Here is a 12,380-nt window from a genome sequence, read left to right as displayed (position 1 = left end):
TATCAACCATCTTCTTAAAATATATGATGTTCTGAGTAGCGCAGTTTTTTGCTGTTCCACTGATGTTATTGCAGGAAGCTGCAATTTCTTGAAGTGTTTTGTAAAATTCTTGGACATGGTACCAAGTGCTCCAATGACAATGGGTATCACTATTACATGTTTCATCTATAGTCATGTAGTTTTGATGGCTAGGTCGCGATATTTCATCATTTTTTTCAGTTCTTTTTCTTCGACTCTGGTGTCTCCTGGTACAGCGATATCAATAAACTGTACGCTTTTGCCTCAGCAACTGTGATAGCTGGTGTGTTGTGTTGCAAATGATGATCCGTCTGTATTCGAAAGTCCCACATGATCTTCACCTTCTCATTTTCAGTAACTTTTTCCACTTTGTGCTCCCATGACATTTTGGAGACAGGTAAGTCGTATTTTTTACATAATGACCAATGGAATAATTTAGCAACTCAGTCATGCCAAGCTTTGTAATCACTTCGTGCAATTTTGCTGCACTCACATCTTAAATGTGAAACAGTTTCAACTTTGTCATTGCAAAGTCGCCATTTGTTATTGTTGTTGTTATTACCTCTTTTATTCATTAAATATAAAACTCATTCAGCTGAACATTTAAAAATATGTCACAAATACCATTGACTGGTACTGATGATTGATGCTGGTTGCTGCCAGCGTTTTAGGTATCAACCAAGCATCTTCTTACAATATATGATGTTGTGAGTAGCGCATTTTTTTGCAGTTCCGCTAGTGTTATTACAGGAAGCTGCAATTTCTTGATATGTTTTGTAAAATTTGTGGATATAGTATCAAGTGGGTATCACTGTTACATGTTTCATCCATAGCCGTGTAATTTCGATGGCCAGGTCATGATATTTCTTTTTTTTTTTCCAGTTCTTTTTCTTCGACTCTGGCATCTTCGGGTTCAGCAATATCAATAAACTGTACATTCCGGCCCTCGACAACCATGAAAACTGGTGTATTGTGTTCCAAATGACCATCCATCTGTATTCAAAAGTCCCACAAAATCTTCACCGTCCCATTTTCGGTGACTTTTTCCACTTTGTGCTCGCATGACTTTTCGGATACGGGTATGTTGTATTTTTTTACATAATGACTAGTGGACTAATTTAGCAAAAAAATAAGACATACCCGTATCCGAAAAATTGTTATTGTTGTTGTTACTATTATTATTATTACTATTCCATTGATATTCCATTGATTTCAACTGCCAGGAAAGAATTGTGATCTTAAGGATTTCTTTTAATACAGTACTCTCTACACTTATGAAGTCCAGGCTTTAGTTACTAATGTTCCTTCTTAATGAGTTCCTCGGAAGCTAAACTTAACAGTTTCTTCATTTTATTTCCCCATTCCAAAAAAGTTGATTGGACAATATTATTAATCCTTTTTGACAAATAAGGCATCATTTCTGTAAGATAAAATGTTCACTATATCTCTAGGGCCACTCTTATGCCTGTAAAGTGCAGAATATATTGTACCACTATGGAAATGGCTTGGGATTATTTGTATTCATATGTGGAGATAAATCATAAATTATTTTAGAGGCTATGTAGGATATAGGGCTAATGGGGTAATATGCTAATGAAAACCCCGGTTCACCATTACAGACAACATATTATTTGCTACTTTAAGTTATTTGGAAAAATAATAAGGGCAGGATACAAATAAGTAAACAAACAAACAAGCAAATCTAAGAACTGAGTCAAAATAAGGTACTGTATCCATGTCTTTAATCTTCTGTCATCTATAAGGTTTACCCTTTGCAGACTACTTTATAAGGGCAGCCCACTCTGTACAGTTAACATTGCATTGAAATAACCCCTAAAGTAAAATTTGAATATATTATTAGCCCTTATAATCTTGTAATGGTTTCTGGAACTAAGAAGGACCAAAAATATCTATATCTATATATTATGAGTATGCTAAATGCTGCTGCTATTTGCTTCTACATTGGGTGTTTTTTTTTGTTGTTGTTGGTGTTGTGGTTTCCTCCATTCCATGCCTTCCTAGATTTGCAGATGAAGTTGCTGCCAACTTCCTCTGCAAGCCAGTAACAGGTCAGCTCTCAATGTTTGCAAACTGCAGAGGAAGTACTGTACTTTTTGCTGTGGAAGAAACTGTGAGTCAATGCAATTAGCAGCTCTTTGATGTTATTTTCCTGTACAGTTACCTGCTGCCTTTGACAGGAGGGTAATAAATACCCAACTCCACGTGTGCTTTTCCAGCAGTTAAGCCCAACTGAATTCACTGAGATGTACACTGAGGAGAACATGTATATTTATTAAGAATACTGTATATTTTCAATTCACCTGGCTAGTTAAGATCTAACCAAGATCTAATCTCTTGTTATGGAAACAAACTTCAATAAACATATCAATTCCATCCAAAGAAGTTACTTGGTTTTTGTTAAAGCATTTTTTATCAAGATTCTTCTGTATCTTAAGCCTATCTTCTGGAGCATTGTTTATACTTACCGGTTTGGTATTGTTGGAAGAAACGTCCATCTGGGGTTAGTTCCAAGTGGGGAGAAAGACACTTGAAACATGAAGGCTTATTGGAAAGATGGTTTAATGGTGAAGCAGAACCACAAGCATGTGTGATTCTGGATAGCTGACCACATGGAGTGGAGAGTGAGTGGTATTTATACTCTCTCTTGGGCCTTGCCCTTGAGCTTCCTGTTCCTGTGGCAAGGGCATGTATTTTATTGGTTGCAGTCAGATTCCCATGTGGAGTCATGTTTGTCCGAATCAAGTTGGGTTGAACCTTGCTGGGTGATGTAGTGAAGGGCTTGGTTGTGCCATGTGGTGAACTCTGCTGATAGATAATCCTATTATGTCCTAGAGGGTCGTGAGGTCTTTTGCTTTGTAAATAGGCTGGCCCAGTCCTCAATGAGCACCAAGTATCTGCTGGGGGCAGGGAGCTGCAGAGAGCTGCTCTTTGTCTTTAAAAACATGTTTCTCCTTTTCTCATCCCACATAAATATAATATTCTGCCTTTTTAATATTTCCTAGAATATTTTATTCTTCTAGGAGAGGGGTAGGTGTTACCTTTCTACAGTATCATCTGCAAATTTGATTAGTTTCCCCTCTATCACCTCATCTAAATAATTGATGAAGGTATTGAAGAGTACCGGCCTAAGACAGAACCTTGGTGTATCCCACCGCATATTTCCTTGCATGTAGGTGCAGTTCCACTAAGGACTACACATTGAGTGTGGTTGGTCAGCCAGTTAGGAATCCATCTGATGGTGATGCTGTCTAACCTACATTTTTGTATCTTGTCAAGCAGTACGTATGGTCTACTTTATCAAATGCCTTACTGAAATTAAAGTTATATCCACAGCATTTCTCTGGTCCACTAGTTTTGTCCCTTTATCAAAGAATGCAATAAGATTTATCTGGCATGATCTGTTTTTGACAAACCGATGTTGGCTTTTAGTTATGACTTTGCCTCTAGGTGTTTACAGACTCATTGCTTGAATTTTTCTAGGTATTGCTGTCAGACTGATAGGTCTGTAGTTTCTTGGTTTCATTCCCCCCCCCCTTTTTTTTTTGAAGTTAGGAACTACATCAGCCCTTTTCCAGGCATCTGGTAGTTTCCCAGTGCTCTAGGATCTTTGAAAGATATGGTGAGACCACGTCTGCCAGTTCCTTCAGAACCTTGGGGTTTAATCTATCTAGTCCTGGTGATTTAAATTCATCTAGGGTGGACAGATGCTCTCATACTGGTACCATTTTCTTGCCTATTTTAACTTGTGTTCCTAATCTGTTTTTACGGTACTGTTTTTGACAGGTTGGCCTTTTTTGTTCCTTTTGTGCAAAGACAGATACAAAAACCAGAGGTAAGCAGTTCTGCTTTCTCCCTGTTGCTCATCACCATCTTGCCATTTTCTCCCATTAATGGACCTATCTTTTCTTTGCCTTTTTTCTTGTTTTTTTACATGTTTGAAAGAAGCGTCCTTTGTAATTTTTGACTTTTGTTGACTTAGTTCATTTTGAGCCTTAAGCTTTCCTGACTTCATTATGTAGGCCCAGACTATTTGTTGATATTCTGCCTTAGTTATGTCCCTCTCTTTTCACTTTTTATCTTTCGGTTTATCAGAGAGTTCTTTATGCAGCCATAAAGACCTGACCTGACCCTGCGAGGCTTATATGTGTTCTGGTACACCCCTAATGCCACAGGCTTGCCTGAGGTCTGGGCTGAGGACCTCCTTGAAGTGGTGGATGAGGAGATGTTCTGGCCAGTCTCTCAGCTTCCAAGCTATCTCCAAAACTCCCAAATTAGTTATTTAGGGAGCCGTCTTGCTTGTATCAGCACCTTAATCTCGGATTTAGCTTCCACTCGAGCCATGCCCTCTAATCGGCCCCATATCATTTGGACAAACTCATCAGTGTCTTCCAGCTCAGGGGCTTCTTTGTCATGAAGTTCTGCTATCCATTCTGCCAGCTGGTTTCTTTTGAGATCTATTATTTTTCTTCATTGGAATTGTGCTAGACAAGACTTTTATAATCTCACTTTTCAAAATTGTCTACGTTTCTTGGGTTGCTTTCCCCTTGAGCATTCTTGTCCATGGATTGCTTACCAAAGTTTAAGCTTATTGAAATCAGTTCTCATAAAGTACAAGACTCTAGTTTGATTTTATTCTATTGCTTGTGCTTGCATAATGTTGAATTAAAATATTGTATGACCACTTCTCCCCAAGGTTCCTGTAGAAGTTACAGGACCATCTCTCATCTGTTAGTAAGAATTTAGTCCAATATGACTAAGCCCTTGTTCCTTCTCTATTTTTGGGGAGAAATGAATAATAAAAAAAATTAAAATACTAGGAATCAACATTGAAAATAATGTTCATATATTCTTAGCTTACCTTTAATCTAACACATAAAAACCTATTAATTATAAACAAATCATAACATTTAATAATTCACAATATTTCTCTAATCAAATCAAATGTAATCCTCAAAATCAAAACTTCATTTTCCTCCTTTTCCTTTAGGAACTCTAATAATATCTCTAAGCTACAAGGAACGTACTGAAATCTGTAATCAAAGCAGTCAATTTTGCCATCTCTAGCTCCATTAGTTTCAAATTCTGTTCTTCCATTGTGGGTATAGTCTCCTCTTTCCATCTTTGTGCATATAATAGCCTTTGAATAAGCTGGTTAGGTTCACCTAAAAGGTAACACCATAATTAATTATTTACAAATTGGAATAGTTGAGTTCATACAACAACAAACCCAAGCCCAAATAAAAGTGGTTTTGGCTTTTGATTCACCCTGCTGAAAATGCTAATCAATGTTATGGTATATAAACCAGAATATCTATTCTTACAAGGTGAAGTTAGCCAAAGCAAAATAAACCCTATTATCATCCAATGCAACATTTAGATTCAATCTTCAATCTCCTTAGATTCAACATTTAGATTCAACACATATTCTGTGTAACATGTAAACCTAACCTATTGTGTCTTATGCTACAAATTAGAATAGAATAGAAAAGAATATAATTCTTTATTGGCCAAGTATGGTTGGACACCCAAGGAATTTGTCTTTGGTGCACATGTATTCAGTATACATAAGAAAAATAAAATACATTCATCAAGAATAAAAAGATACAACACTTAGTGATAGTCAAGGTTACTAATAAGCTATCAAATCATACTAGGAAACAAATAAAAACAATATAAATTGAAAGATACAAGTAACATAGTTATAGTCATAAGTGTGGAGAGATAAATATTAGAAAGGAAGAGAAGAATAAAAGTAATATATTCTTAGTAAATTATTGACAGTGTTGTGGGAATTAGTTGTTAAGCAGAGTGATGGCGTTCAGGACAAAACTGTCCTTGTTGTCTAGTTGTTCTGGTGTGCAGTGCCCTATAGTATTGGGATATTTTCACAGCCTCTTTTTGACTCATGCAGTATACAGGTCCTCAATGGAAGGCAAGTTGGTAGCAATTGTTTTTCTGCAGTTCTAATTATTTGTTGAAATCTATGTCTGTCTTGTTTGGTTGCAGAGCCAAAACAGACAGTTATGGAGGTGCAGATGACAGACTCATTAATTCCTCTGTAGAACTGAATCAGTAGCTCTTTGGGCAGTTTGAGCTTTCTGAGCTGGCGCAGAAAGAACATTCTTTCTTGTGCTTTTTTGATGACGCTTTAGAATAGAGGTAGTCCTCAATGTATAACGATTTATTTAGTGACCAATTGATGTTACAACAGCACTGAATATGCTTGTTAATTATTTAACAGATCAACAGAGTTGGAAGGGACCTTATAGGTCATCTAGTCCAACCCCCTGAATAAAATGACCTCTGACCATTTTTCACACTTATGACAGTTGCAGCATTCTCATGGCCATATGATCAAGATTTGGATGCTTGGCAACTGGTATATAACAACCATGTTACTAATTTAACAGCTGCAGTGGATTCACTTAACATCTATGATAGGAATGGTGAAAAAATGGCTCAAAACACAATTAACTCCTCTGTCTTACTTAGCAACAGAAATTTTGGTCTCAATTGTGGTCATAAGTTAAGGACTACCTGCATTGTGTGAACTTACTTTTAATCTCCATTATTATTATTTTTATCCCTTGAAATGCTGAAAATCTGTAATGTGACTTGTTCCTTCAATACCAGAGCATCCCTGGTTGGGATAATCAGCATTTCTATATTATATCTACATTTGTTATATATTAAAAATATTGAAATAGCTAAAGTTACCTTTATTATTTTCAAGGTTCAGTTTCAGTTTCCAAGTGCAGGCTCTTCCTAACTATTATGTCTGCCATTTATTTGATAGAAAAGGTTGATTAACTGGGAGATTTAACATCCTGGACATAATTTTATTTATTTATTTTTTACCTTTAAGTTAGTGTTGTCTCTTGGTGTCTGCCTGGAGAAGTCACTGCAGTTTTCTTGTACTGTCTTTTTCCTAAGACTGAGAGAGAAGGACTGGCCCAAGGTCACTTAGTTGGCTTCATGCCTAAGGCAGAATTTATAGTTTCACAGTTTCTGTCCTGATGCTTTAACCACTGTACCAAACTAGATGTCAGACACACTGTAACTTTAAGCACTAGGGAAAAAAATCTTTACTTTTTTACGGTTCTTTCTCAATTCATTGAGAAAGAAATTGCTTTTATTTTTTTTTTCCAAAAGGGAAAGAATACTTCAACAGAATTCTCATAAGCTGTCTGTAGGTGATTTGCTTTTACTTATATTTGAAGTGGCCCAGGGGTGGGTTCCGTCAGTTAGTACTGCTGATTTGCTTGTGGGTGTACCCTGCGCACGCTTGATGCGCGCTGTGTGTGCATGCACACTCCAATAAAAATTGCTCTGCGCATGCACAGAAGCAAAAAACAAGATGGTAGAACCTATGTCGCCACCCAAGAACCGGTTCGGGGGCGTGGCAGGCCTGGGTCACTGCCAGTTCTAGCAACCCAGGCCGCCAAATCACTATTGGTTTGGCTGAACCAGTCCAAACTGGTAGAAACCTACTACTGAAGTGGCCCAAGCTTTGTGAAAGTATCTTTTCTTTCTTTATACAATCTTTTCTCCTGTAGGTCGCAATGGTTCTGGGTTCCATGCTTCAGTATTATTCCATCCAATGGAGCTTCTCCTAGTGCCCAAGAACAGGCAGAATGTTTGATTGTAACCAGTCCCCATTGGTCATAGTAACTTCTCAACAACAGTAATGTTTTTCCCACTCTATAAGTAAAACATATTTAGGTCATTTCTATCTGAACTGGAGTTAAACTGTTGTTTTTTCTTTTATTCCATCAATAACCGTACCATATGTAAAATCTGTGAACAAAAGAAAAAGTCAGGGAACAATAGTGAGAATGGTCAAAGAGATGCCTATGGATGTTTCAGGCTGATGCAGATAAAAATGCCTCTTGCACTGCCATTCTGCTATTCATTCAATAAGGAACTGGACAAGTCACAAGTGGAACATTAGAAATAAAACTCCTCAGTATATAAGATTGCTGTAGTATTAAAATAGCATAATAGAGAAACATGGGCCATTGGGCCAGGTTCTCTATTTTGACTCCATAACACTCCATTATGCAGAAGAGGATGGAGATTGATGGCTGTAGGAAAAGGAAGTGAATGGGAAGCAAATCCTAAATAAAAGCACTCTCGCATAAGAACTCTAGCTAGAATCCCACTTATTTTGTGGTTTCCCTTTTGTTGGATTCAGTCAAGCATAGTATGGAAAGCTATTTTTCAGGGATGGTTTGAATTGGATTCCATGCTTAAAGAATGTTTCTGGACGTGATAGCCTAAATTGCCGCTTCCAACTAAATTATGCCTGGAAAGTGGGGTGGGAGTGGAGGTTGGCATGTTGCAAAATATCTTCTTCTAGCATAATGATTTACAGAAATGCCTCCAGAACTAACTGTAGAGGAAAACTTAAAAAATGAAAGCTGGTAGGTAATGGCAGCAGTTTAGAGGTTGTTTGGAAATTGTGTTCACAGCTCAAATAAACATCAGGTGAAGTGTGCTATGGAAGACCCTGTAAGGTTAAAGTGGATGGTGATGAACAGTCTGGCTTCTGGTAAGTTGATATGACTGTGTATACTCTGCATGGCAGCCATTTTATGAATTGTCAAGGATATTGTGGCTGCCAGTTTGTGGGAGCTTTTATGACATACATATGTTGGAAGAAATGTCCTTCTGGGTTCAGTTCCAACTGGGGAAAGAGACACTGGAGACATGGAGGCTGCATGGAAATATGGTTTTAATGGTGGACAGGACCACATGGTTTCAGGTCCTGGGCAAAAAGGGGATCACACGCTTCGAAAATGTTGAGTGAAGAAAAAGAAGCAAAGGGGCTTGCTGAGAGTTCCTGTGTTTTTTATACTCTCTGTTCGGCCCCACCTCTCTGTTTCCTGTTTTTGTGTAAGAAATGTATTCTGATTGATTGTCAGACTCCCGGGGGCCATGTGTGTCTTAGCTAACTTTGTAGGTTGTGTGTCTTTTGAGTCCCAAGCTTGTTGTGTTCTCAAGTGCTCTGTGGAGAGGTGGGTAAAGGCTAATACTATCATGCCTTAATCCCATCACCCTGGAGCTGAAGGGGGAATCTCTGTAATGTAGAATAGACCGGTTATGGCATTATAATGGCCCTTTGACAAAGATGGGGGCTATTAAGGGTGAGTCTATTTCCTGCCTAAAACATGTTTCTTCATTTCTTATCCAGAAAACTATAATATTCTGCCTTCTTAATATTTCCCGGGATATTTCATTTTTCTAGCAGAGGGGTTGGTTTTAACTTCCTTCACATAGATTGTGCATGCTCAGTACACCAAACCACAAATAGCTAACTACACTTAACCAATGCAAGAAAATATTTTTAGTTCAGGATTGAACTGTGGGGTCCTTGATGCTCGCTGATGTTGGTTTTTTTTCTTGAAGATGTTCCATTACCTAACTAGATAACATCATTAGTGCTGGAAGGGAGTGGGTTTGCTTTCTGTTTATAATACTGGTGGCTTGCCTTGTCAGTTTTGGTGGGGATGTTCATGTTGGTTCCTTAATTAAGAGTGTTGTTTACTGTTAGTTTATTTGTCTGAGTTGGTAGCTCCTTGATTATTGACTGCTTGATTATTGGTTTAGTATTAATGTTGGTGTTAATCTCTGCTTAACTGGGGTTAATTGCTAGCAAGATGGTGTTTGGTCTTCAAACTATGGGTAGTCTGTCCATATATTTGTGTGTAAGAAAACAAAGTTCAGAGCACACCGAGGACTCTACGGTACAACTACATTTAAGCCCAGCATATTGTGTAAGTGCAATTATGTGGTTGGTTTATGTGTGAATTTAGAAAAGTAGACTGCGAGAATCCTGGGTACACTGTGAACCTTTCAGATGTAACAGCCTGTCTGGTCTGCTCTGATACAGAGCATGGGGAAGAGGAAGTACTCAGAATATTTTGACCAGCCAGAAGATGGCAAGATAAGAACTGGAAGGAGGCACCAGGAAGCAGTGAGAAACAGGCCCAGAACTGGAAGCCTTAAAGAAGAAATTGGGATTGAAAAGACTGCATGGGAAAATAATAATAAAGCAAGGATGTTTTGTTCACCTCTCTACATCTACTGTGTATCAAAGAAACTGCCAGCAGAGTTACCCATTCTGTGAACACAAAGAGGCACCATCAGCCAAAACATATGAGTCATTTCACAAAAATACCTATAATAGCATGTACTCCAGCAAATCCTCAAGTGCTTAACAAATCCATTCAGCTCTCCACATGGTTAAGTTCTGAGTAATTTTTTAAGCAAAAAGAAAAACCAGAATTTTTTACAAAAGTGCTGCAGTTTACTGCTTTGGTAATTGACTATAAACCTTCCTGTGTAGTCTGAGATAGTGGCTTTGTCTAGCAGAAATGAACTTTCCTGTCTTAGTTATTGCATGTCATCTTTTATTTTTACCCAAAGGTAATGATCACTTGCTGGGAGTGTTGTATTTTGGTTCCTTAAGGGAGGTGGGCGATTCAGAAATGTAAAATGTGAACTATAAATAAATAAAAAATAAAAATAAATAAAGTGTATTCCCTTCAAATATAATTTGAAAGTTTTGAAGAGGAAGATTATCTGGACAAGTATTAGATAACAGAAAAGACATATAACAAAACCTAATTTATTGTTGCCATCTAGTGAACAGCAGGATATTTGCACTCTAAATCTGATAGACTTATTACTGAAACAATCCAGTAATTTTCATCCTTAGCTGAGATGATCATCTAATTTTTTTTTTTTATTATTATTATTATTATTATCAGGCAGAGGATTCTGATTCAGTAACATTGGGAATACTAGTTCATTATGATTTCTGCTGATTAATTTCTCTCATTTATATGCTTTTGATAATAGGTCCCATATTTAAAAGTCATGATTCCAGCACAGTAATAAAAAAAAGGCAAACAGATGAAGGGTGCTTTAACTCAGTGAATAGCAAAGCAGCATTGAGAGTTATATTGATCAAATAGCACAACAAAATAACTGGAATTCCCAAAGGTTGTTATAAAATGAATGGATATAAATATGCAGGTTTTAAATAAATAAATAAATAAATAAATAAATAAATAAATAAATAAATAAATAAATAAATAAATAAATAAATAAATAATAAATAAATAAATAAATAAATAAATAAATAAATAAATAATAAATAAATAAATAAATAAATAAATAAATCATGTTTATGATCTTGGAAGAAATAGCTATTTAGCTATTACTAAGAATTTTTTCTTCCACAAACAATAAAAATTTAATTATCTGGACATCCATTCGGCACTCGGTACTGAAAAGGTTTACCAACACTTTTCTAGTCTGTTATATCAAGTTTTTTTCTGCAAAGTTTGCAGCCATGATTAATTTTGCAAGATTTGCTGCCACCAATTGTTTTAAAATAAACTATCTAGATAAAGGTGCTCTGGTGATGCCGTAACAGTTATTACTGGATAAGTAAAAGAATTTGCAGTAAAGGGCAACTTTATTCATAATACAATGACCTCCCTATCCACAAACACATGGAGAAGCAAAAAGTGTAGTTCAGACTTCAGAACAGATTATAGCACAAAGAGATCCATTATTAGCATTATTAATTTATAGAGCAACTCCTAACCACACTGCTAAGAAGATCCTAACACGCCACAACTGCAGTAAACACACTTGTGTTCTGACTTGATTTCAAGTTTTAAAAACAAAATAAATTACATATTTCTCTTTGACAATGCTTTGCCACAACTGCACCCTGGATCACAAATGCAAATTAGGTGACCAGAAAGAATAGTCAGAACCAGCAATTAAGCAAGAACAGGCACCACAATCCTTTATTGCCAAGACCAAGAGAGGAATAATAATTAAGAGAAGAGAAAGTTCCATGGGCATGTCTAGAGCAGTGATGGGATTCAAATTTTTTTACTACCGGTTCTGTGGGCATGGCTTGCTGTTGTTTGGTGGATGCAGCAAGGGAAGGATGCTGTAAAATCTCCATTCCCACCCCACTCCAGGGGAAGGTTACAGCAAAATCCCCATTCCCTCCCAATCAGCTGGGACTCGGGAGGCAGAGAATAGATGGGAGTGGAGCCAGTCAGAAGTGGTATTTACTGGTTTTCCGAACTACTCAAAATTTCCGCTAGTGGTTCTCCAGAACTAATCAGAACCTGCTGAATATCACCTCTGGTTTAGAGCCACCTGTAGTGGCAGTATGGTCTAGTAGTGGTTAAAGTACTAGGCTAGAAACTAGGAAACTGTGAGTTCAAGTCTCACCTTAAGCATGAAAACCAGCTGAGTGACCTCAATCAAACCCATCTTACAGTGTTGATGTTGTGGGGAAAAAATAGGAG

General features: G+C 37.1%; 1 protein-coding gene across 6 annotated transcripts in view; it reads left to right on the top strand.

The window, feature by feature from the left end:
* The window catches only part of ARMC3 (armadillo repeat containing 3), a 135,197-nt gene that overhangs the window by 3,849 nt on the left and 118,968 nt on the right, over positions 1-12,380 (top strand). The window contains exons 2-3 of one of the 6 annotated variants that reach the window (XM_081932919.1): positions 374-415; positions 901-1,054. The exons of 4 other annotated variants lie outside the window; for them this stretch is intronic. The gene's annotated coding sequence lies outside the window, so the exon portion shown is untranslated. Of the gene's footprint in view, positions 1-286; positions 416-900; positions 1,055-12,380 lie in introns of all 6 variants that reach the window. One more of the 6 variants, XM_081932918.1, reaches the window with a different exon arrangement.

Source organism: Natrix helvetica (genome assembly GCF_964273705.1).
Source record: "Natrix helvetica genome assembly, chromosome: Z".
In the NCBI taxonomy this organism is placed as follows: domain Eukaryota; kingdom Metazoa; phylum Chordata; class Lepidosauria; order Squamata; family Natricidae; genus Natrix; species Natrix helvetica.
This window is presented reverse-complemented; position numbering and strand designations above follow the sequence as displayed.